The sequence below is a fragment of the Macrotis lagotis genome, chromosome 1, assembly GCF_037893015.1.
Source record: "Macrotis lagotis isolate mMagLag1 chromosome 1, bilby.v1.9.chrom.fasta, whole genome shotgun sequence".
Lineage (NCBI taxonomy): Eukaryota > Metazoa > Chordata > Mammalia > Peramelemorphia > Peramelidae > Macrotis > Macrotis lagotis.
In genome coordinates this window covers 371,678,741-371,706,315 of record NC_133658.1, presented here as the reverse complement: position 1 = coordinate 371,706,315, position 27,575 = coordinate 371,678,741, and the positions used below count along the sequence as shown (strand labels likewise).

General features: G+C 37.0%; 1 long non-coding RNA gene across 3 annotated transcripts; it reads right to left on the bottom strand.

Annotated features, from left to right (window-relative positions):
- Positions 1 to 1,834: 1,834 nt before the first annotated feature.
- LOC141518044 (uncharacterized) lies at positions 1,835 to 23,632 on the bottom strand. 3 transcript variants are annotated; one of them, XR_012477070.1, is made up of 5 exons: positions 23,546 to 23,632; positions 20,194 to 21,062; positions 7,461 to 7,528; positions 4,549 to 4,602; positions 1,835 to 2,918 (listed from the first exon to the last, which is right to left on the bottom strand). It is a non-coding gene; the product is annotated as an uncharacterized LOC141518044 (long non-coding RNA). The 3 variants fall into 3 exon arrangements; XR_012477066.1 differs by having other exon boundaries at positions 1,835 to 2,893; XR_012477067.1 differs by lacking the exon at positions 20,194 to 21,062 and having other exon boundaries at positions 1,835 to 2,893.
- Positions 23,633 to 27,575: the final 3,943 nt, after the last annotated feature.

Genomic DNA, 27,575 nt, shown 5'->3' with positions numbered 1-27,575 from the left:
AGTTCCCTAAAAATAGTGTATTACAATGGCTAGGATAGGGAAGTATTACTCAGAATTTGTCACCAGGAAATTTCACCAGTCAGCAATTTTGATGTAAAGTCGTTTATTCCTGTTTGAATACCCATGGTCTACAGTTAATGTTACGTAAGTTTGATGCAGTGGGAAAGAACACCCGTTTGGAGTCATAGGACCTAGGCTTGAGTCTTGTCTGTCATTTGCTAGCTTTGTGAAAATGGGCAATTCGCTTCTCTGACTTTGAAACTTGTGAAATTGTGATAATAATCATTAAGTTGCTATGGTAAGACAAATAAGATAAAAGCTCTAAAGTGTTTTATAAGCCTTTTAAGTGCCATAGAAATATATTTTGATCATAGTAGCATCTTGGTATATGTTTCACTTTTAGAATGAAAAGCTTCTTGAAGGCAGGAAATTATTGAATTTTTTTTTTACCCTCAGAGTTTAGCACACTGCCTTGACTATGCCAAATGACAAATGTTTGTTGATCAATTGATTGAGGATTGATCTTGGACTATAGAAAACCTGATTTCAAGTCTGGTCTCTGACACACATTAGTTCTGTGACCATCAGCAAATCATTTAAACTTTCAACTTTCTGTGACTAAGTTATAGATAAATTGATGATTTTCATTGATGAAGAGAATTTCCATAACAGGAGTTCCCCACCTGGGTGAGATCACTCTCACCTGAACTAAAAATATGTTCAAATTCAATACATCAATAAGAACCTAAATATTGCTTTATTTGTACAAAGCAATATTAGAAATGGGACACCTGATTCCAAAAGGATCCAATCTGGGACCAATTTGTTTAAAAGAAAAGATGGTTTTCAGTGTGTAGAAATGGAGAGAAATCATTTGATTATATTAAGGAAATGTAAGGTCAATTCATTGATTGATACCATGTATCCAGGAAGCATTGCCTAGAATAGTTGGGTGGTATAGTGAAAAGAGATCTGAATTTGAAATCAGAAACACAAAATTCAAATCTTATCTCTGATATTTTCAACCAGTATAATCTTGGTCAAATTGCTTAATATCTTTGGGCCTTTCTTTCTTTATCTGTAATATTACTTGTAACTGATATTTTAAATCGGGCTTTAAGGATTGTAAAGTGCTATACACACATTTAATCTTCAGAACAACTCAGTGAGATAGGTGCATTATTATCTCTATTTTACAGATTAGGGAACTGAGACTCAGCAATGATAGCTATCCTTCCCAAAGTCACATAGTTAATAAATATCTGAGAAAAGATTTGAACCCAGCTCTTTTTCAATCCAGCTCCAGTCCTCAACCATACCATTACCTCTAAACTCTCTTCCATAAAAATGGCCCTTTTCCAGTATCTAAAAATTAGCCTATTAGAGTCAATCTCTCTCTTAGTCATTTGATCTATCATTCATGAACCAAACATGCTCTTTAGCTAGTCACAACTTTCTTCATTATACCTATGCTGCCCCCTCCCACTCAGTTCTTCCTGTGGATTCATATGTGAATGTGCCTATATGTATGTATGTGTGACCTGCAAATGAGTGTATCCTAAGAATATCCAGTGTTTTAGTATTAAAGCAATGGGCACAGACCAATTAAAAGTTTACAACCTTTAATGCTAACCTAGGCTTGAATTGTATATATTTCGTATATACTAATACATATACTTATTGTTTCCCCTGATGAATTGGAAACTTGAGGTCATTTTTGACTTTGCAGCACCAGCATCTAGCCAATGCCTGGTACAACAGATCGATAAAAATTATTTGTTGAACAAGACAGAGACAAAGAGAAGGAGAGAGGGAGAGAGAGAGAGAGAGAAAGAGAGAGAGAGAGAGAGAGAGAGAGAGAGAGAGAGAGAGACAAAGAGAGACAAAGAGACAGAGAGAGACAGAGAGAGACAGAGAAAGACAGACAGAGACAGAGAGACAGAGAAAGAGGAATTAAATGAACACATTGAAGAAACACTTTTTATAGAAATATAGACCCTAAATAATTGGAGAGAGATTAATTGTTCATGGTTAGTCTGTGCCAATATAATAAAAATGCCAATGCTGCCTTAATTAATTTACAGATTCAGTAAATTCCAGTTTAAATAGCTAAGGATTACTTAACAGAACTTTAAAATGATAATAACAGCATTCATCAGGACAGGAGGTAACCTTGGACAAGTCATTTAACCTCTTTTTGGGTCTCAGTTGCCCCATATGCAAAATGTGTAGTTGGACTAGATGATTTCAGAGGTTGCTTTTAATTTCAAATTTTTCATCTATTGGTGAGTATTTATTTGTTCCAGAAAAAAAATAGTACTCAAGTATTTGAGTAGTATATTTTGTTTATATATGAATCTTAAAAGTGTTCATATATAAATGGGTATATACAAGTATGTGTATATATCTAAAGGAGAAGATATATATGGATGTAGATGTGACTATTCTTTTTATATATCTTTATATTTGATACTGTAGTCAAAATAGTACCAAATGAAACCAGCCAATTCTTTCAGGCTAAGGTTCTTTTAGATATTGAAATCTTAATTAAGTAAGTGTATATTCTAGGTCTCATGTCCAGAAATTCATTTTTATCAATTCATATGGAAATAATCAAAATCTGGAAAATCAGTAATAAGGAATCTAACTCTAGTCCCAAAGTCCTTAGATATGGGACTCTTTCCTTTATTGGTAGAGATCAAAAATAGAAATATAGACCTAAATAATTTGCCTGCTTGAGGGGCAGAGTGAAGTTAGTGAGAATTAGGGAGTGGAGAGCTCCAGGTTCTTCCAGCTGGAGAGATTCTTCAAACCTTTCTTCAAGGACTTTCTTCTTTGAGTTTCTTCCAGCTTTTTGAGTTCTGCATTTGCTTCAGGCATTTCTGACTTCCAACTTCAAAAGAGAAGATGGAAGATAACTATTTATAGAAAAGAAGCTTTTGTGAGCACAATAAGGACAATTTATACATCAATAAAAATGAAAGATTTGGAAAGATTTGTGATCAACTCAATGACCAACCATAATTCCAGTGTACTGATGATAAAGTGACTCATCTCCTGACAGAGAAGTTTTGAACTAAACAGGCAGCATGAGACACATATTTTTGGTCATGGCCAACATGGGAATTTATTTTGCTTGCCTGTACATATTTTCCATCTGAATTTTCTTTTTCTTTTTGGAGAGGGGGCAAGATGGGAGAAAAATAATTCACTTTTAAAAGAAAAAGTTTAGTTGTTTTTACATTTAGAAATAGAGAGAGAAGGCAATTCAATGGGTAGTTTAATAATGACAGTTGCTACAAATCAATAAATATGTCTTCAGGAAACATTACAAACCAGAATTATAAACATTATAAATCAGAACACCGATAAATTAATGAACAATTAAAGGCACATACATTTCTTATGACTGTAATACTTGATTTTGTCCATTCTCTAAGATGTCTATTTTTTTATATCAAGGCACTGGGAAATTCCATTGGTAATTAAAAGAGAATTTGGTAAGCAGAGTTCCAACCTTTTTAAAAATACCCCTTGAACTTATCAAATTCCCTTTCTTCTTTCTATATCATAGGCCCAGAGAACAGGAAAAAATAAACTAAAATCCAGTATCAGATCTTGTCTAGTTGTATAACCCTAGGCAAATCATTTAATCTCTGTTTGCCTCAGTTTCCTTATCTGCAAAATGGGGATAATAGTACAACCTATCTCACAGGGTTACTATAAGAATCAGTGAGATAATATTTGTAAAGCCCTTAGGACTGTGTCTGGCATCTAATAAGCACTATATAAATGTTAGCTTTCATTATTATTATTATTATTATTAGTAGTAGTAGTAGTAGTAGTAGTAGTAGTATATGGTAGACCCTAATAAAGCATTACTGCTCTATTATTCCATTACAGAATATTGTAGGTTCCCTAAAATATGCACAGTTCCAAGGTGGGGTGGAGCAAAGGGAATGCTTCTAATGAAACATTGTTAGCAAGATGAGAAGGCTCATGCCTGAAGCCATGCTGCTAACAAGACTGTGGCTGGTAGATACTTTGAGCTCACTTTTGGAGCTGTAGTAGGGCTAAAGCCAGTGGAATATGGATGCTAAGTCAGGCACCAATATGAGTGTCTTGGAGCAGAGGACTACTAGGCAAGAGTAAACTGGCCCAGATCAGAAAAAAAAGAGTAGATTAAAGTTTCTATGTAAATTAATATTAGGGATGAGTCTGTGAATATCACTGCCCTTTCAGAATACTTGAGATATGGGGAGGTCTCTAAATGTTTACATAGATAAATTAATTAAATAAATTATGTTGATACAATTTTTTCTAAGTCTGTCAGTGAAACTTTGCTACAAGAATATCCTAGGAATCCTGATTTTTGGTTTGGGTTTGATTGAGTATAGGATTTCATGGGTTAAAATGGTCAAGGAATCTAATGGTCAAGTGATTGGTAATAAGTCTTTGGGACAGTTAGGTAGCACAGTGGATAGAGTGCCTGACGTGGAGTCAGGAAGAAACATTTTTGGTAATTCAAGTCCAGTTTCATATACTTACTAGTCATGTGACCCAAATGACAGTTTGCCTCAGTTTCCTCTTCTTTAAAATGAGCTGAAGAAGGAAATGGAAAACCATTCCAGAATCTTTGCCAAGAAAACCTCAAAAGGGGTCATAAAGAAACAGACACAACTGAACCAGTCTCTTGATATATTTATCCTGATTAATCTTTAACTATTGGTGCAGACCATCCTGGAAAATTTTCTAGTTTTTTAGAACCTGCCACTGACTGTAGTCCCCCTGAAATAGTCTTTTGGAACCCAGGGTAACTTCCAGGCCAAGGTGAGGCATCACAAGACTTTCATGTATTGTGTGTATAAAAAGGGATTAAAGTTGTCAAGGACATATGTTACCAGAAAAGGAGGTAGGTGAGTCATATAGCAAGAACAGGATATTATAAACCAAAACACCAGTGAATTAATGTACAATGGAGAATCACATGCTAACCTAGCATCAAGGAATATTTAAAGAACCAAAGGAAAACTTTCAGTGTACTAAGCAGAGCTTCTATGCCAGGACACAGACAATCACACAGGATGTAAAGGCATGTGATGGTTCCCATACCAAGCAGATCATGGCTTCCTCAAAGAATGAAGTTTATCTTTTTTATGCCCAAATATTCTTTAGGAAGTAATCTCTGAGTCAACAACAACAAAAATTCTTCACCTTTTTTGTGTCAGACTACCCTTTGGTAGTCTGTTAAAACCTATGAATGATTTTTAAAATTGTTAATAAAAAAACATGAAATTTTAGTTTGAGGTTAATGAAAACAACAATATGACTTTTTTCATCCAAATTCATGAACTTCTCTGAAATTCATCCGTAGATCCCTTTTATGGATCCCAGATTAGAAATCCTGCAATACAGTATCACTTTGAAAATTTTTGTAATAATGGATTCTGTTTAGTGACATAATGTGACTTTGAACCTTTATTAATGGGAAATTTTTTGTCAGTGTCTATTTGACAAATTGACAGGGAAAATTCATCTGCATCAGAGAAGTAAAGTTTTGAGACAAAAAATTGGGGGAATTTAGATGTTGTAGGAGAGATTTGGAGAAGTTAATGAGCTGTCTCTTCCCATGCCCTCTTCCCTCCCCATCAGGAATTGAACCCTCCAAAGACTGGGCTTAAATTTCCCTATGGCACAAGTAGAGGATTTTCTAGACTGAAACAAAGGAAAGAATGTGGTTCTAGAAGCAGAGTCTGGTCAGGAAATGCCCTGAAGGGGATCTAAGATGAAGGTCCTGGAGTTAGGAGCATGGACTAATGCTAAACTCAATAGGAGCTGGTACAGAGAAGTGTTTGGAAACCAGATAGACAAGTTTGCCAGAAGGATTTTTTAAGAATTCAGGAAAACTTTCCACATTCTAGACATCTTTAGAGTCATGAGGCAAGACATACTGTCCTTTTTATTCAGTTAATTTCATCCTCACTGTTTCCCATTGCTCCTAGCACTGCCCTCAAGATAAGAGCCAACCCCACAAGGTTCCAGGTACTTATCAATAAAACAGGGATGGAGGTGGAAATAGGGGTAGAGAGATCCTCTCTAAAATCCCTTCCAGTTCTGCTTTTTTAATGACTATGATCAGAAGAAGCCCAGTGCAAACTTCATTAATTCTCTCTGAATTTGAGCTAAGTTTAAAACAATTATTATAATGGAAATTTCTAAATAACAAAAGATTTCCACTGCCCAGGCAAAGAACTCATTTCAAACATTCAATAGAATAGAATTCCAAGATGACAAATAATTTTGGATAGTCCCTTCTTCCAATAAGAGCCAAGTTCATTGTTCTTCCCTACACTGGTGATGCCTTTTTTTCCTTCTGAACTAGCACTAAATGACACATAGAGGGAATCAAACTCAAAGGGACTTGCGTCATAAGGGGTTTTCTCTCTTCCATCAGTCTAGAGGCAATGAGAATTGTTTTCCTGGTACAAAAGATAGAAAGAATGCAGCCTTAGGCATCTAGATGCCACAAAACTAAGAGAGATGACTAACACTGAGTAACAACAATTTGACTAGCTAAAATATTGGGTTGGATGCAATAAGATAAAATTTAATGGATATAGATTTAAAGTACAGCATTTAGGTTAACAAAAATAACTCCACAGCTAGACTACTAGAGAGATTTAGGAGGCCCAGGGGAATAGAATGGGCATTTATATCATCAACTTTGTATCAGTTACTGAGCTAAGTACTTTTTACAATAATATCTCATTTGATCAACACAGCTAACCTAGGAGGTAGATGCTATTAAGATAACCATTTTTACAATTGAGGAAATCAAGACAAAGAAAAGTTAAGTGATTTGCCTAGGTTCACACAGCTAGTAAGTGTTTCATTAATTCCCAACTATTCCTAAGTGTCTGAAGTCACATTTGAACTTAGGTCCTCCTCTGCACTGCTACCAAATGCTTCATGGTTAAGTGGCAGTCGATCCAGGAAAAAAATCTCAGGGTTTCAATAGACTGTAAGCTCAAAATGAGGCATCACCGTGATATGGTAGCCCAAAAAAGCCTCATATTCCTTTGGCCTGCATGAAGAGAAATATCTTCCAGAAACAAGGAGGTGATCATCCCACTCTTCTCTGCCTATGATTTACCACCTCAGGAGCATTATGATCTCTTCAGATATTATTCAAAAAAGACTTTGCTAAGTTGGAGAGTATCCAGAGGAAACCCAAGAAGTTGAAAGGCCAAATGAAGACCTGGTGAAGGAAATGGAATGTTTATTTTAACAAAAAGAAGAGGAGACAGTGAAGGGAAGGGCCATGATTGATATCTTCTAGTCTCTAAATAGCCAAAAAGCAATTAGACTTGTTCTGTCTTGCTCTGGGAGTGGGGAAGGGGAAACAGATAACAGAAGCCCAGGGTAGAGGTTACAAAGAGGCTAATTCTGATTTTGCATACCTTTGATCTACCTGGAGATAGAGGTTGTTGGATCACTTGAGCTCAGGAGGTGGGAGCTTCCACAAGGCCTAAAAAGAAGAGAACTAACACTGAATGAAGCAACAAAGGAGATCAAATCCCTTTGTTAAGGAGACTGAATTTTTTAAAAAATCAGACTTGATTTTAACCCCCCCCAAAAAAAAGCATCTTTCCATAATCATTGAAAAATAGAATGAGTTTTCTCAGAAAGTGATATTTCCCATCCTCCCTCCAATAAATTGGAGGCCTTTAGCAGAGGCTACAGGATTTGAGTATGTGGTACGGAAAATTTTTGTTCAGGAATGACTTGGACAGGATAATCTCTGAGTTCTCATACAACTGTAAAATTCTGAGTCTGGCTATGTGATCTCAGACAAATCTCTCCCGACCTTAGTAGTCAAAGGTATACATACCTATCTGCCTTCATACATACATACATACCTGATGGGAATAGAACTGGACAGACTTTGATCTTTTAGACCCCTTTTAGCTCTAACATTTCATGATCTGTCCTTTGACATGCTCCTCCCCCATCACATTGTAAGCTAAGTAACAGCAGGGATCCTTATTTTATGTATGTACATATACATACATATATATATATATATATATATATATAAAATATAAAATCTCAATGCCAACTCTGATCTGGGCACACAGTAGGCTTTCAAAAAAAAAAAGATCAATTGAATTAAAGTGAATAATAACGATCTCCCTTGAATTATACATGAATTTTGCTTCCAATTGTTGACTCATTTTCCTAAGCTGGGTTCCTGATACACAGTTCCCACCCAGAGATGAAGACAAATTCTGGATATACACAGAGGGGAAAAAAAAGTGAAGCTTTTAACAAAGAATGACTCATGGTCTATGCAAGTGCCTGGGAAGGTTTTGGTGTCATTTCCTGTTTCACCAAGGGGACAAGCTGTGTTCTCTCTACCTCTTGCAGCACTGTACACTGAGTTCTGTAAATGAATAAAAGTTGGGTCCAGGCAGAAATGTTGGTCCCACAGCATTGGTTAAGAATGAGGAGGAAGCAAGATAAAACTTTCTATCTTAGATACTTAGGAAAGCAATCTTGGGACACATGCAAATGAGGATGGTGGTGGGGATTCTACCCCAGGTCTATTTGGGGAACTGTGAGAGTTCCTCAGCCCCTCCTTTGTTCAATGACAGTAATATTACCTAGGGCTAGAGGAGGGAAAATACAAAAATGGAAGCATTCCTTTTCTTCCCTAGATGGAGTAGAAAGACATGAATTTAAATTACAGAATAGCCAATTAGTTAAATAGAAGTTTGTTGGGCCCATTCACTCATTCTATGTGAAAAATCCTGTACTGGGCACTAGAGAAAGAGACAAAAATGAAATTGCCCTGCCCACTAGGATCTTATTCTGAAGGATTAGGGGTGGAGGCAGACTGACATAGTTTTTTTTTTCTCCTCAGCCTTAGTTTCATCCTCTATAAAATGAGATATTGATAGCGCCTGTCTTACAGGATTTTTTTAGGATCAAATGATGTGCAAAGTGCCTTGTAAACTTTAAATGTTAGTCATTATTATCTATAAAATGAGGCGATTGGACCAAATGGTATATAAGGATCATAGGATTTTGAACTGGAAGGGTCCTCAGAGATCATCTAGCCCCAACTCTCTTATTTTACAGATAAAGAAAATAGAATTCTAGAATGGTGAATTAATTTGTCCACATGTAATCAGTGCCACAGCTGGGATTTGTACCCAAAATTGGCAGACCCCAAATCTAGTGTACTCTCCATTGTACTTTGAAGTTCTCAATCTAAATAAGTTTCTTTTTTTTTAGGGTTTTTTTTTTTTTGCAAGGCAATGGGGTTAAGTGGCTTGCCCAAGGCCACACAGCTAGGTAATTATTAAGTGTCTGAGGCCTGATTTGAACTCAGGTACTCCTGACTCCAGAGCCAGTGCTCTATCCACTGCACCACCTAGCCACCCCAAAAGAAGTTTCAAAAAAAAAACCCCCAACAAAAAACAAAACTCAGATAAGGAGGAGTTGGGTGTATGCTCCTGATTCTCAAACCAGATTACCTAATATGGGGGGGGGGGGGAATCCATTTTCTGAGTCCTTCAGGTTAGGTGCTACTCATCAGTAATGTGATCTCATCAAAGAGCAATGCAGGGTAAGACCTCACACATCATGCATTACACTCATACTTCTGATAACAGTTCTGTCCCTTCCCTACCATAACATTCTGGTTTTCCTTTCAGATATTCAGCTTTCAAATATTTGCAGTGAGAGACAATAATGCCCTTTCTCAATTTCTTACTCATCTTTGTGTCCTTGAGGAACCCAGCATAGGACTCAAAAGCTATAGATTACTAGACTAGAGAGGGAGGCTGGCGAGCATGTGGATCAAGAATTCCTTTTAACCTAGACGCCAAAGAACCTTCCCCCCACAAGGAGTCCATCATTAGATTTCAGGAGGGTCTATTAACTTGAATAGGGGGAAAACTGTATTCCATTGGCTAAACTCTAATTGAAATTTACCTTTTCCTCCAATTACTTTATTGAACATTGATCTTAAGGAGTTCAATCTAAAAGGAGAAAACATGCTAACAACTATGTACTATATTTAGGATAAATTGGAAACAATCAACAGACATAAATTATGATGTATAGAAAGACTTCCTGTGGGAGGCAGGATTTTAACTGAGATTTTTTTTTTTTTAGGTTTTAGGTTTTTGCAAAGCAATGGGGTTAAGTGGCTTGCCCAAGGCCACGCGGCTAGGTAATTATTAAGTGTCTGAGAACTGATTTGAACCCAGGTACTCCTGACTCCGGGGCCAGGGGGCCTTATCCACTGTGCCATCTAGCTGCCCTGTTAACTGAGATTTTAAAGAAGCCAGGGCAGTCAGGAGGCAGAGATGAGAAGAGAAAACATTTCAGACATAGAGGTCAGGCAGTAAAATGTCCAAAGTCAGGAGATGAAATAGCTTGTTGGAAGAATTGGAAGAAGACCAGTGTCCCTGGATCATGGTGGGAGAATGGAAGGTCTAAGATTGGAAAGGTAGGGTTGAGAGTAGGGAGTCAGATAATGAAGAAATTTGAAAATCAGAGGATTTTATATTTGATCCTGGAATTGATTGGGAGCCATTGAAGTTTATTGAGTAAGGTGGTGAAATTTAGGTCTCCTAACCTCCCTCCACCAGGCAGCTAAGTGATGAAGTAGGTAGAGGGCCTGGTCTGGAGTCTGGAAGACTCATCTTTGTCAATTCAAATTTAGACCCAGATACTGAATAGTTAGTAATGTGACCCTGGGAAAATCACTTAACCCACTTGTACAATCCCTCATGTATAAAATGAACTGGAAAAGAAAATGGCAAACCACTTTTGTATCTCTGCCAAGAAAACCGCAAATTCAGTCACAAAGAATTGAACAAATTGAAAAATGACTGAATAACAATATCTTTCCACTATTCTCAGCATTATGCCACATTCTTATCACTCCTCATCTATTTTATTAAATTGAATTGAGTCCCTTGCTCATCATTTGCTAAGGACTCTTGCTCAATTACTATATTATTTCTCTATTTTTAAATGATAAGATATGGTCAGAACTGACCCTGGCCAATATTTTTGAAATCGTTTGCTTCTCCCAATTTTTGAATTTTTCTACCTATCACTTTTATAGGCCCCCTTCCACTATTCTCATATTGTCAAAAAGTAAATTAATTCAATAAATTCATTCATACTCTTGCTACAGAAAGATTCAACAGATTAGTCCTATACAAATTTCCTTTTTCAGAGGTGACTGATGTGGCAGGGCAGGGTTTAGGAGAAGGAATGAATTACAAATAGAGGAATTTCAGATATCATTGAGGGAACAATTGAAGGGGGAAAAAAACTTCCTTTAAATCTCATCACATGAGTAACTGCTTACTTTGCTTAAGACTAAGGCAGAACTCAGATGTGGTATACAATAAGACTTTAGAAATAGGCTGTTTTGTAAACTAAGAATTGTTCAGGATAATCCACTTGATATATTTCTGAGTTTACTGAAAGAGTAACATAAAATTATTGGAGGAGAGGGATAAAAGCCATCCTTTCATAGTATAAATGTATAAATATATAAATATAGTAGCACAAGTCAGGATTCAAATCCAGGTCCTCTATATATAAAATTAATTACAGAGCAGATTGTTAACTACATTCAGAATAAAAAACATTAAGCAACTACTCTGTATAGTCTTCTGCTAGGTCCTGGTCAAAGCATCAAAATTAATAATCTTTGTCTTCCTGTTCTAAAGGCGTTTATAAGATAAAAGAGTTGAAATGTACATAATGAAAATATTATAAAGGAATATAATATTTCCCCAATATTTTGCCTTTTCCCAATACATTTCAGAAGGGAAAGAAAGCTAAATAAAGGTAGTATAATGTAGTAATGGGAGAAAGTCCCAGACTGAAAGTCAGGAGACCTAGGTTCCAGTCTGACTCTATCACAAACTTTCTATATAACCTTGATCATTCTCATCTTTGGGTCTTGATTTCTTAATTCATAAAGAAAGGAATTGTTTTAGAATAAGGGAAGTTCAACTAAAGTCAGCTCTGCTCTTAAATTCTAGGTTCAAAACCCATCTCAGCTCTGGGATTCTGACTGATTTTCCTTCCAGAGAAAAATATAGTGACAATGTTGCAGCTGCAACAACCCTGTTTTTTTTATGAATTTTAATGTAAGTGAAGATGATAAATTTTTTTTTATATTGTAACTATTAATTAATTAATTTATTTTTGAATTTTACAATTTTCCCCCCTAATCTTGCTTCCCCCTTCCACCACAGAAGGCAGACTGTTGGTCTTTACATTGTTTCCATGCTATATATTAAACTAAGTTGAATGTGTTGAAAGAGATATCATATCCTTAAGAAAAAAAAATATAAGAGACAACAAAATTACATAATAAGATAATGTTTTTTTTAATTAATGGTAATAGTCTTTGGTCTTTAGGTTCAAACTTCACAATTCTTTCTCTGGATACAGAAGGTATTTTCCATTGCAAATTTGTCCAAAATTGTCCCTGAATGAGGGTAAATTCTTTAAAGAGATAGAGAACACTTGGAGAAATGATAAAAAAAAAAAAAAATATATATATATATATATATATATATATATATATATATATATATATATTGTAATGCCACCCAGAACAGGAAAACAACAACAACAAAAAAAACCTTTTCATGCTATTTAAAGGATTGATAGACAATACTTCAAAAGAGATAAAGAGACTGACCAATAATGTGTAAAACAAGGCAAAGGAACTCAACCAGAAGCACTATGTGAAAGTGAAGAGACATTCCTAAGCACATATCTACAGGATGAGCAAAGGGAACAATGGAAATGACCTAATTCAAAGAGATAAAAAAAAAACAAGGAAAATAAGTATTTATCTACTTAAAATGAAGATAAAGTAAGAAAAAGAGAAGAGGAAGCACAAGATTAGCAGCTATAAGAAAGGATTTGACCTGGGGTCTGCTGACTTCCTGCCTCACTTTCTTTGACCCTAAATTGCCCTTCTACTTTACAGAGTTAACAGGATCTTAGGGGCATAGAGGTAGAGCCTGAAGAACACACAAGGAAGCAGAGAGTAGCAGGGTCAGGGTTTGAACCCAGGTCTTCTATATAAATCCCTCTTGGATCTCTATCTTGCTGTTGCCATGCCTGTCTCAATGAAACTATGAGCTTTGCCGTGCAGGGTTACAGGAGACAAACAAGCCATAACAGACAGTTCTAATAAAAGGTGATCCACTGGAGAAGGAAGTGGCAGACCATTTTAGTGTCTTTGCCAGAAAAATCCCATGGTCAGTATTAAAATGCTGAAAAGATATGCCATTAGAAGATGAGCCCCTCAGATCAGAAAGGCCTGGCATGGTGTGGTCCACAGGGTCACAGGGAGTTGGATATGACTGAACAACTGCATAACAATAATACCTTCTATATGAAACTCATTCCAGAGAAGCTTGCTAACACTAAACATTTATTAAACAGCTACTCTGAAAAGAGTCTTCTGCTAGGTCCTAGTCAAAACATTAAGATGAACAGTCTTTGTGTTCCTTATAAACTAATTAGAGAGATAAAATGTACAAAACCAGAGACAGTATTGGTATAGTGGAACATGCATAGGATCTGGAATCAGATGACCTTAATTCAAATTCCAGTTTTACCTTGGCTGAACTTTGAGAAAATCACTTGCCTTTCCTTTTCTTCAATTGTATGTGTTTGTTTTCAGTTGTGTAAACTCTTCATGACCCCATTTGGGGTTTTCTTGGCAAAGATCCTGGACTATTTGCCATTTCTTTCTCCAGTTTATTTTACAGAGCAGGAAACTGAAGCCAACAGGGTTAAGTGACTTGCCCAGGATCAACCAGTTAAATAAATACCTAAGGTCAATTTGAGCTCAGGAAGATAGAATCTTAATTGTTACAGGTCTGTAAATGAGATGATGGTTTCAGCTTTAAATGAACAGGTTGGTGTTTTGAAATCTTTGGTTGGCTTGGCCTATTAGAGTGGACTGGAAAGAGAAGCATTTTCAGGAAGATAATTTGTAACAGGGGACTGGAGGCTCTTCTGTCAGAAATGAGATAAAGATCTCTTCCAGTTCAAAAGACTTTAATCCTAGTACCTAAAAATCCTCTCAAACTCTAGTTTATGGTTCACAGGCAATTGGTAGTGTAGTGAATTGAGCCCTGGGCCTAGAGTTAGGAAGACCTAAATTCAAATTTGACCTTAAACACATTAATAAGGATATGCTGTTAAAATGGAGATGTTTCCAACAGCACTTATTTTGCAAAATTATTTTGAGGATCAAGTGAAATAATATTTGTAAAAAGTACCTGCCATATGGTAGGCATTACATAAATATTTATTTTTACCTCATCCCCCCCATTTCCCCAAATTATATCTTATCCTCTTAATCTGAGACTCAATGAACCAGTCAATAAACATTTATTGAGTCCTTCTCTGATCCAGGCACTGGAGATAAAAGGACAAAAATGAACTTCAAAGAGTTATAGGTTGAGCAGTACCTAGAATTTTGGATTTGAAGTCAGGAAAGTCCTGAGTTCAAATTCCGCTAGGACAATTAGCTATGTAGCCCTGAACAATCACCTAACCAAACCTCAGTTTCTTCCTCAATAAAGTGGGAAATAAAAACAGCATCTACTTTTCAGGATTACTGTGAGCATCAAATTGGATAACCAATGTAAAACATTTTGCAAAACTTAATGTGCTAAATAAAAGCCAGTAATAATAATCATTATTATTATTATTACTATTATTACTATTATTATTATCATTAGGATTAGGGTTAGGGTAGGTAAGTAAGTACAGACATAAGCAAAACATATGTTTGAAAATTTAAAAGGAAACTACAAACTGATTATTCAGATAATTTCTGATCTGAAGTATTCGATCTGTTCCCCAGTCTGGTTTCTCTTTAGGATATGGGAAACTCAAGATACTTAGACAAGTCAGTGGGTCAGTGGGTCAATTCCAATCTAACAATTGCTATTCCCAGCTCCCAATTCCTCCCCACTCCACTTGAAATTTTTGTGTTAATGCTTTTTTCATGGATATTAGGACTGAATATATCAGACTATATCATTTCCAAAAGATCATAATTTTTAAGTTAATGGATTTAAACCTATTATATATAATGATGATGATGCCTTATCCTTCCTTCTCCAAGAAGGCCTTGACATCAGGAAGATGATACCAAGACAAGCAAATAAATTGGAATTGAGTGAGAGAGTGCTGTGCTATATCACCTGCCTCACTTTCTCCTCCAGAACTATCTGGATTCAGATATGAATCAGGACAAGTGGAGATGGCCCTGGATACAAGGTAATCAGGGTTAAGTAACTTGCCCAAGGTCATACAGCTAGTAAGGGTCAAGTGTCTGAGGCTGAATTTGAATTCCCTTCCTCTTGACTCCAAGGGCAGTGCTCTATCCACTGCACCACCTAACCAGATATTTCCCCTCCAGTCAAAGGAGAGTCAATAGAAAGAGTCAAATGATTACAAAATCATAAGGGTAGAAGACAACAGGGTTATGCTGAAATCAGGTCAAATGGTATCATGAGAGTGATTGTTAAATTGTCAATGTGAGAATATACATGTCAGATATCAGCAAGCACCACAAATTAAAGCTTGATTCACTGAAATGTTGATTTTATAAGCTTAAGGAAATGGTGGAGGAAAATGTTATTGCAATTTGAAGTTATGGCCTTTATCTCCTCACTACACACATATGCAAACTTTTTTTTCTTTTCAAGTTACTATCCAGTTAACAGCACATCTTTGAGTATGCTGCAAAGTCAGAAAACATTCTAAATGGCTAAACATGAGTCTAGGATAAAGATAATAATAATAATAATAACAACAATAATAATATTTGTCTTTCTATAGTCACTCCCAATTCACAAATAAGTATACTGATGGCCATATTGGAAGAGAGATGAACCCAGGATCAGAGCCAGTCTCATTCTTCCTTTTTTTTTGAAAGGCAATGGAGTTAAATGACTTGCCCAAGTTCACACAGCTAGGTTATTATTAAATGTATGAGGCTGGATTTTGAACTCAGCTCCTTCTGACTCTAGGGCAGGTGCCACCTAGCTGCCCCCTCATTTTTCATTGCACAGCTGCAGAAAACTCATTTTTGTGCTCTGTTAGAGGTGTCAGCAGAAGATGGGAAAGGATAGAGGGAGCAGGTGCCAGATATGAGCATTTCCTTGCCATGGCAACAGCAAAAAGGAGGAAAGTGATCAGGGATCAGGTGTAATCAATCTCTGAAACCAGGGAGCAGAGACTAGGATAGAAAAGGCACAGAACTGCACATTGCCTCAAGCTGACTTTTTTTTTTAGGCTTTTGCAAGGTAAATGGGGTTAAGTGGCTTGTCCAAGGCCACATAGCTAGGTAATTATTAAATGTCTGAGGCCAGATTTGAACTCAGGTACTCCTGACTCCAGGGCCAGTGCTCTATCCACTGTGCCACCTAGCCACCCACTCAAGTTGACTTTTAATGATCAGGAAAGTCCAGATATTTGGAAATGGAGAAAGATGTAGGGTTAAAAAGGAAAGAGCACCCTGGTCTGGTTCTGAGGAAGGCCTGGAACCCTGGGTAGCTATCTGAGACCAACAAGACCCAGGAAGACTCTTATCCAACCCAAACTGAATGTGGTTATATTTACTTGACTCTTGTCAATTGTTACTGCTTTGGTCATCCTTCCTATCTTACTACTGTTCTCATTGTCAACTTTTAGTTCATTATTTTTTCCTGCTATCACAGTTTGCCTCATCATCAATGTTTCCTCTTATGAGTGTGCTTCCTCTATCACCAATGTCAGGCCACTATTTCGAAGCAAATTCCTTTTGCCTTATACCCTTTGCTTACTCCATCCCTCATCCTAATCCCTTCCTACAAAACTCAGTACCCTCTGCTTCCCTCCTTGTCCAGATTCCACATTTACATTTCCTATTCTTCCTAAATCATTTCCATCCAACTTCAGAATTTACTGTTGTCCTCACTCAATCCTGTGATTTCCATATCACACAGTTATATACAGCATTACTAAAAAATAATTTGATGCAGAGGTAATACTTAAAGTTAACCTTAAAGTTAGGAAGATCTTGTCTTTGATGTATATATATTGTCTGTGTGACAATTAACTTTTCAATCTCTGGCAACTCTCCAACACTATAGGGATATTCTTGCCAATATCTTACCTCTCAGTCAGAGAGAGTTACATTTAGATATTATCATACCTATATAGATAGATTGATAAAGTTTTAATAAAATGTTTACAATGTACCAGGTACTATGGTACATTAGGGATAAAAATACAAACAAGCAAAAGAGCAAGCAAGGAAGCAAGTAGACAGTCCTTGCCCTCCAGGATCTTACACTCTGATAAAAGAAAAACAACACATAAAGGGGAGCTGAAAGGATAAGGGGGGAAGAGAATCCAAGCAAGGGCAAGAGCTTTGGAGAAGAGGAGGAGAAGAAAGTTAAGACAGCAGAGAGTCCAATGAAAGTTAAGTGAAGAATGACTGTGGGACAGGGATGTTTTAGAATTAGTAATACCGGAGATCCAATTGTTAAAATTTTCAGATAGTAGAAAGAGCTTTAGGTTTAGAGTCAGGAAGACCTGAGTACAAATCCAGTCTTAGACATTTTGTGATGTGGACAAGTCACCTAACCACTATTTGCTGCAGTTTCCTCATCTGTAAAATGGGATCAAATGAGATAATAATTGAAAAGCTCTTAGCAGTGCCTGGTACATGTCAGTGTTATAGAAATGTTAGCTATCATTATTATTATTTAAATCTTAGATAATGGAAAACTGCTACAAACTAGGGAGTGACTTATTGTTTTGTTGATTATCTAGACAATAAAGTGAGAAAATATTAATAATATAGACTAAACTTAAAAGTGTTTTGTTCTTTTTTATTTTTTTCTGAAGACTTGGTTGCTACATATTTACAAACACAGTCCTGACTGACTCTTCCTGAAATAGTAGACTGGGTGTGTTCAAGAAAGATTAGTTCCATAGTTTCCTTGGTGAATAGTGGGGGGTGTCTTAACCCAAGCATGTGAAGTCTTCAGCTGGTGGAATGGGCAGAAGAGAACAATTCATAGCAACAGCCATGAAGCTAGCTGAAGCAGGTGCTGTGGAACCCTTAGAACTTGCATAGACATCTAAGATTCCAAGGTCATCCACTGCTTCTCCAGTCATCACCAATTTCTTGACTTTGTCTTACTACACTGGATCATGTTGACTTTAGAAGAGAGAGTGAGATGATAGACTTTGTGCAGCTCTATCTCACTTAAATCTAATCAATGCACTCAACAAAAGACAACCCATATTCTACCATTCCTCAAAGTCCTGTAAGGAAGGAAGGAAGGAAGCAGCAGGTATGAATACACTGGGAGCTATAGTCACAACCCTGTACACAGGCAGCCCAGGTCATAGGTCATTTCCCCACTGAAAGCAGCAGTAGAATTCGGCAAACCCTGGGTGACTGAGCAGCCCTTTTAAGGATCCCACTGCTTATCTCCTGATAAGAGAAAGGGGCTAGAAAACATGACCTAAAAATTGTCTGCTTACTCAATCCTGGCCTGATTACTGCAGCAGGTAATTCACAGTGTGATTGAGGCACAAAAAAAAATCTACAAAAACTTCTTCAAAGAAGATTCCATTCACCACTGGTATTTGGAACACGTGAACACTCATAGGCAACACAAGATCCAATAGACCTAAAGGATGAACAGCTCTTGCTGCAAGAGAACTCAGCTGTTATGGCATCCAAATAGAAGCCCTGAATGAAGCAACGCTAGCAAATGAAGGCTAGTTTATTGATATTGGAGCTGGATACACATCTTTCTGGAGTGACCACAGTGGAAGGGAACTCTTTGAAGCTGAGGTAGGTTTTGCAATTAAAACTAATCAAAGGGGGTGGCTAGGTGGCATAGTAGATAAAGCACCGGCCTTGGAGTCAGGAGTACCTGGGTTCAAATCCAACCTCAGACACTTAATAATTACCTAGCTGTGTGGCCTTGGGCAAGCCACTTAACCCCATTTGCCTTGCAAAAACCTAAAAAAAATAAAATAAAATAAAAAAACTAATCTAGTCGACATTCTTGAATGCCTACTAAAAGGAGTAAATTACAGACTTATGACAATGAGATTGCCACTTCCAGGAAAATGCCATGCCACCATTATCAGTGCTTATGCTCCCACCATGATGAACACTGATGAAGTTAAAGAAAAATGTTACGAAGATCTGGAGACCCTTGTCATCAATGTACCAAAAGAGGACAAGTTTATCATTCTGGGTGATTTTAATGCTAGAGTAGGCTCAGATTACCAGACATGGCAAGGAGTCCCTGGGAGGAATGGAGTTGGAAACAGCAACAGCAATGGTTACCTTCTACTGAAGACTTGTGCATCTCATGATCTTCTTATCATAAATGCTGTCTTCCATTTACCTAAATGCAATAAAACTTCCTGCCCTCATAGCAAACATTGGCATCTATTAGACTGTGTTATCATAAGGAGAAGAAACAGACAGGATGTGAGAGTGACAAAGCAAATGTGGGGTGCAGAGTGCTGGACTGATCACAAACTCATCCTAAGTTAAATATTCCCATTCAACCAAAACAGCAGCCCCAAGACAAAATGAAGATTAGAAGAAATAACATCAAGAGATGCTAACTTGGAGAGGAAAGGAGCCAACACAGTTGACAAACAAATCTTGGTGCTCATCTGGACTGGAACACCAAGACTTGAAGAAAATGATAAGGAAATACAGAAGTGGCTGAGTGAAAAATGAGAACTCCACAGGGTTTTCCAGCAGGATCATTCATCTATTTTTAGGAAGGCAACATTTAATTACATCAAAAGTCAAGTACAAGCAAAGTTTAAAGAGATGAATAATTTTTGGCTCAGTAAAAAAGCAGATAAAATTCAATTTTATGCAGATAGTAAAAAAACCAAAATGCTTTTATGATGCCTTGAAAGTTATTTATGGGCCAAAGACATATGGTGCATCTCAACTACTCAGAGCTGATGGATCCACGTTGATTAATGATAGGGACACAATCCTTCAGAGATGGGCTGAACACTTCCAAAGTGTTCTTAACAGACCATTATCAATCATTGCAGAAACCACTGACCATTTACCTCAAACTGAAGTCTCTAGATGAAGTTCTAACTGAAGAAGAGGTTTTGAATACCATTAGGCTCCATTCAAGTGGCAAAACATCTGTTGCTGATTTTATTCCAGTTGAGATCTACAAGGTGGAGAGTTCAATACTCATCCAAAAACTGACTGATATTTTCCAGATTATATAGAATGAAAAGGTTATCCTCAAAGAATTCAAGGAAGCCTCCATTGTCATCTCTACAAAGGTAAAGGGAATAGATTATCCTGTGACAATCACATAGTTATTTCTCTTTTAATCACTGCTAGTGAAGTTCTTACTAGCTTCTTTCTCAATAGGCTGATCCTTCACCTGGAAAATGGTCACCTCCCTGAGAGCCAGTGTGACTTCAGAAAAGGTTGAGGAATAGTCGATATGGTGTTTGCTGCCTGACAATTTAGGAAAAATTCCAGGAACAGAACAGCAGTCTGTATATAACATTTGTAGATCTAACCAAGGTTTTTGATACTGTCAGTTGTAAGGCATTTGGAAAATTATGCCAAAATTTGGTTGCCTGGAGAAGTTCATCAGTATTGTACCTCAATCTCATGATGGCACACATTCCCAGATTCTGGATAGTGGATGATGCTTTAGAGATTTCCTAGTCACCAATAGAGTAAAACAAGGATGTGTCCTTGCTCCCTTACTTTTTAGCATGATATTTTCAGCCATGTTATCAAATGTCTTCACTGAGGAAGAACATGGCCTCAAGGACCTCAAAGTCAGCTATTGCTCTGATGGCAAATTCTTCAACTTGAAAAGGCTACAAGCCAAGACCAAAGTGGAGGGAGTGTTGGTGCATGATCTTCTGTTTTGCAGATGATTGTGCACTCAATGCAGACTCTGAAACTGAGATGAAACAAAGTATGGATCGATTCTCTACTGCTTGTGCTAATTTTGGTCTAACAATTGACACCAAAAAAACCACAGGTGCTCCACCAGCCAGCACCACACCGTCTATATGTTGAACCATTGATTACAATAAATGGAGAAGTTTTGAGTACTGTGGACAAGTTCACTTACCTTAGCAGTGTCCTTTACAAGAAAGTACATATGACTGAGATGGATACATGGTGATAGACTTTGTGCAGCTCTATCTCTTGAAGTGATAGACTTTGTGTAGTTCTCTTGCAGCTCTATCTCACTTAAATCTAATCAATGCACTCAACTTTATCAAAACTGAATTGCTTCCATTTAAATAATAATAAGATATTTTCATGTTTATTATGGTTTATATAGTTAGTGATAGCCTACATAAACAAAAACTATTTGAAGGGTCTTCAATAATTTTTGAGTGTGAAAAAAATGAGCGTAATCCAAATCTTCAGGAGGAGATGGAGTCTTAAAGGGAAGTCTGGGTGATCTTTTCTTTTTATTTTAGAGGGGATACTTACATGTTTTAGAAGGGGAACTAAATGATCTCTGATTCTTTTCTAATTCAGAGATTTTGTGTTGAATGAATGAAAAAGAGTTTTAAGTGCTTACTTAAGTGCTTCAGTTCTTATTAAAAGCTATTTTATTTATTTAGCCATGCTAAATGCTAGAAATATGAATAGAAAAATATGATAGGGGCAGCTAGATGTTGCAGTGGTTAGAGCACTGGCCCTGGAGTCAGGAGGACCTGAGTTCAAATCCAACCTCAGACACTTAATAATTGCCTACCTGTGTGACCTTGGGTACATTGGCTTAAATAAATAAAAAAAAATTTAAAAAGAAAGCTATGACAGTTCCTTCAACTAGGAGCTCACATTCTAATGAGGGAGAGAATACATATGGAAGGTTTCGATTGCAGGTTATATGAATAAAGTCCCATTCCCCTTAAGGTACAATAGCAAAGCAGATGGTAAAGTCTCTTCTTTCATGGCATTTTTACTCAGAAAATCATGTCACTTTCTGAAACTGAAGCATCTGACAGTGCCAAAGATTATGTCTATGAGGTCAATGAACTTTTAGTAAATCCCTGTCTCCCAGGCTTCTCAAGACAAGTTCCTATCAACAAAACAACAGATCCCTGTTCTAGCCTGAAAGAATTGTCTTTGAACCACCACTCCTCATCTATATTTCCCTAATTATCTTATCTCTGATCTCTGAGTTACTGCCCCCTTCAAAGCCTCTTTAAAAGCTCAATCACTCCTCTACTGAGTTGCTTATCTTCCTTTGGGATGCTCTTGGGGAGAGCCATCTCACACTCCTATACATACAGATACATACATATATATATATATATATATATATATATATATATATATATATATATATATATATATATATATCCCTGCCTCTTTATCCTTCCTTACTATTCATCTAATTCATCTATTCATTCTTTCATGACAGCTGTTGCTGCTGATATTTTTGTTGCTGCTGCTGCTAATCTTTTTTTTCCCCTTTAGCTTCTTCTAACCACAGCAATATTTAAATAAATCCCTAAATTCTTCTGGGTCAGGGTTGATCTTGAACCCCTGAAATTTAACCTTACACATTTTCCAGCAACACCAGGGCTCTTGGTCTTATCCATCAGTGAGAGACAGTCAGAATTTGGTATTAGGGACATGTTCTACTCCGGAATTTATGCTTAGGTTCTTTCCCAGTCTAAGAGCAGGGGATCAAGTTTACTTAGGCACTAAGAAAGCAAATTTCTATCCTCCTGAGTTTTAGGTCAGCCCTTTGGTTCTAGGTCAAACTAGCCCCCCTCTCTACCATGAAAGCCTTGACTTAGTGATTCCCTGGGTCTTGTTCATTGGATTCCCATGTTCTCATGTTTCCCTTCTCTGGGAATACTGCTCCCTGTCTAATATATCTAATTTATTCATGTTACAAATTTTCTCCTTAATGAAGTTATAATTTCTCTAAGTTTCTTCCTTTCTCTGTCTCCATCAAATTTTATCTAGCCACCTATGTGACTCAAAAGGAATCACACTTATTTAGCACTTTCAGGTTTAAAAAAGGTCTTGATTCATAACCCTGCAGAAACAGGTGATTATTATTCCTAGTATTCCCATTAAGTGCCAAAGATGAGAAAGGAGCTGTTGTAAAGGAAATATTGGATAGAGAAATATGTTCTATAATCAGTCAGTTCTCTCTGCATTGCTCAAATTGGACAATTGCTCAATTGTTCAAGCTATTGAGATGAGATCTGAGGTCAATGCAGTTTTAGTAAAGTACACTGTCCCTCCCTGACAGGGATTCCATAAATCCTAGTCTCTAGGCACAAGAGGCCCATTAACAAAACAATGACTCCCAGCCCTAACCTGAAAGGATTAAATCTTTGAGCTACTTCTCCTCATCTAAATATCCCTAATTACCTCATCTTCCAGGCCCCTTTAAAAGCTCACCTTTTCTCAGTTGAATTGCTTGTCTTTCTTTGGGAGGCCAGTCAGATCTTGGGGAGTGTCATTTTCCCAAATAACCTCTATCACCCTTATACCTTTCCTTACTGCTTATCTTCTCCTGGCAGTTGCTTTTGCTGCTGCTACTGCTGCTGCTGCTGCTAATCTCTCTCTCCCTTAGCTTCTAACCACAGTATTACCTAGATCTTTTTGTCCCTAACATGTGAGTCAGAGCTGGTACTTTCATGAATTTGTCACATTTGAGCCCCAAACTAAACCATTCTAAAAACATTTTTAAACCTCATTTTAAAATTTCTTTAATTCCTTCTTCCTCAAAGTGACCTACCCAAAGTCACACAAAGTTAGAAATGTCAGAGGTAACTTGAATCCATGACTTGGTCTTCTGGTTAATGTGATCCACTAACCCATCACATTATAACGCACATATGTTTCATGTCTCCTTATCCTTTCAGAGAAAACTTACTGTAAACATTAGTATATATAAAAACTAATTCCATTTCTATTTGTCTAACTCACACTAGATTAGAGTTTCTTTCAAACTTCGTGGAAATCTTGGGTATGGAAGTTTTAAGGTAGAGGAGATAGTTCTCTGTCTCCTTTCCAAGTCAACAGGTATTTATTACTCATTTCTTTACTGTGTTAAACCCTGGGGATGCAAATGTAATAAAAAAAAACAGTTTCTGTCCTCAAGGAATTTACATACTAAGCAGTGGAGATTATAATGTTGAAAAGTCTGGAGGGTCAGAATGAAAAATGGCTGACCTGGGTCCTTCCTAAATGGAGCCTCCAGGAGGAATTCACAAATGGGAGAAAGGCTCTCAGGGACAAAGTTAAATTTCAGGATGAGAAGGATAACACAATGAAAAAACAGTTGAGACCCAGCAGGAAAGTCCAGAGCATCAGAAACAGAGCTAGAACAGGTGGATGTTTGATATAAATATGTGTGTTTGTTATGTAAATTCATCTTACAGATAGAGTAACCTAGAGTTGGAGAAGATCCTAGAGGAGAAGAGAAAGGTAACCAGGTCCCAGAAAATGTCACAAGAAGGATATAGCAAGCTTAGAGACCTGAAGTCAGTAAAATTGATTTTTAAAAAAAAACAAACTAGAACTCAGACTCCAAGATTTCCAGAGTACAGTTTTAAGAAAAGACAAGTCTTTTATGGTTGTAAGAGTTGTACTATAAAGAAAGTTGAGCACTGCAGAAATGATACTTTCGAATTGTAGTGCTGGAGAAATCTTTTGAGAGTCTCTTTTTCTCATTAAATTAAGTTTATTATAATTTTATAAATATTACACATACAAAGCATTAATCATTGTTTTACATTCACTTTCAAAATAGCAAAAAAATGTTGAGTTGTATGGAGGGGCAACTAGGTGGCAAAGTGGATAAAGCACCGGTGTTGGAGTCAGGAGTACCTGGGTTCAAATCCAGTCTCAGACACTTGATAATTACCTAGTTGTGTGGCCTTGGGCAAGCCGATTAATCCCATTGCCTTGCAAAAACCTAAAAAAATAAAAAAGAGAGTTGTATGGAACCATACATGCAATCCTTTCATTATCAGATAAGGAAACTGAGGACCAGTGAGATTAAAATAATTTACCCAGTCACACAGGTACCAAGTGGTTAGACTGGGCTTTGAACACATAGAATCATAGAATTTCAGAGTTAAAAGATTCCTTTTGAGAGTCTCTTGTATAGCAAGGAGATCAAATCAGTCAATAGTTAAAGAAAATTAATTCAGACTATTCGCTGGAAGGCCAAATACTGAAGTGAAGCTTAAATACTTTGACTACATAATGAGAAGCCAGGAGCCAGGACTTACTTTAAAAGATTGAAGTCAAAAGGAAGAGGATGAGGGTGGCTAGGAGGGGCAATGGATAGAGCACCAGCCCTGGAGTCAGGAGTACTTGAGTTCAAATCCAGCCTCAGACACTTAATAATTACCTAGCTGTGTGGCCTTGGGCAAGCCACTTAACCCCATTTGCCTTGCAAAATACTTAAAAAAAAAAAAAGGAAGAGGATGAGATGGATAAGTAGTACCATGAAATGAAGAACATGAACTTGAACAGACTTTGAGAGGTAGGGGAGGATGATGCTTGGTCCTACATTCTCAAAGAAGACCATGACATCAGGGAGGTGATGCCAAGACAAGCACATGAATTGGATTTGAATGAGGGGGTGTTGTCTCACTTTCTCCTCCAGAGTCATCTGGATCCAGTGGTCAAATATGAATCAGGATGATTGGAGATGACCCTGGATGTAAGGCAATCAAGGTTAAGTGACTTGCCCAAGATCACTCACAGCTAGTGAGTATCAAGTGTCTGAGGCTGGATTTGAACTCCCATCCAGCTGACTCCAATGTCAGTGCTTATCCTTCTAGTTGCCCTGATAGGGGAAGATAGAGGGGCCAAAAGTGCTGAACAACAATAACAGCAACCAAAAAACAGTCTCCGGAATGACAGTTCTCTTGGTCTTCTGCAATTAGGAAGTATGATTTCAACAGAGAATCAATTCACAGAAGAATACTGAGATGAACAATATATACTGCTTAATTCTGTATAGTCTTTGGAATCCACTGTACATGACCCCAAATGTCATAGTGCAGCTTAAAACAATTAAAGCTTATAACTGCAGTAAGACTTTTGAGACATCCATATAGTTTTTTCACATTCATCCTTTCATATCCATTGATTGAGAAGCTAAGTGGTAGATATAATGGAAAGCGCATGAAACAGGCCTAGATTTTCTTAGCCCCAATACCAAATCCCATTTTATCAAGGGTCATTGGGTATGCGGACATCCTCAAGGGGAAATATTCACCTTTGTGGAGAACTTGGTATAATTGATAAGACACAAAGATCCTGGATTTGGGAGGAACCATCCCTCCTGGCATGTCCTGAACATACCTCCTAGTAGGTGAGTCTGATATCCAGACCCATCCTAAATTGAAGACCTCTCCCTTCCTTGATGGAGGAGTAGCTTTTCAGATTCCACCTCCTGGTAGTGGAAAATATAAGAATTCATATTCCAAGATTCTATCTTGGGTGCCTGATTGTCTAGCTAGAGCCCCCCACATACACCTGTGTAATCAACAAATAGAGAAATATTAATGTGGATGCTAACCTAATTTTGTTTTGCTCTTTCTTAATGTCAAATTCTCAAAGTTAGCATTTGTCCTTTATTAGGACAAACTCTGAAGATTAAAATATATTAATTTTTTAAGTTCAAACTAAGAGTCCTCAGTTTGAATCCCATATCTAATATTTGCTGTAAAATAGCATAATAATCCATAGATTACCTACCTTACAAGATCATTACTAAATTAAGTACATGGAAAGTGTCACTCAAAGGATCAACTATTATTATTTCTTTATCTCGATTGGTCATCATAGCAACCCCAAGAAATAACTACAATAAATATCCCCATTTTATAGGTGAAATTATAATAATATTAAGAGCTCATCTGTAGAAAGCTTTAAATATATTATTGCATTTTATTCATACCCTGTAAGGTCCATAGTATAAATTATCACTTCTAATGTTTTAGAAATGAGGAAACTTGAGTTGCAGAAAGATAAAGTGACTTCCTTAAAATCAGAGGAGGAAATGGGATGGCAGGCTATTTTATTGTAAGTTTGAGAACTGGAAAGGACCATAGATAGGTCATCTAGTCAAGTGGTGTCAAACTCAAATGAAAACAAGGCATCAAACTGTACATAATGATCCCTGTTGGCTTAGAAAAGCACATGCTAACATTAATTATATTCTATTGTGTTTTTATTTTTTTGTTAAATATTTCTCAATTACATTTTAATCTGGTTCTGGCACACACATCCAGGCAACATATTTGATACCTCTAAAATCCAATTTCCTCTGTTTTACAGATTAGGATTGGTTTTCAGTCATGCCTAACTCTTTGCAACCTCATTTGGGATTTTCTTGGCAAAGATACTAGAACAGTTTGCCATTTCGGTTTTACATATGAAGAAAGTGAAACCAACAGAGTTAAGG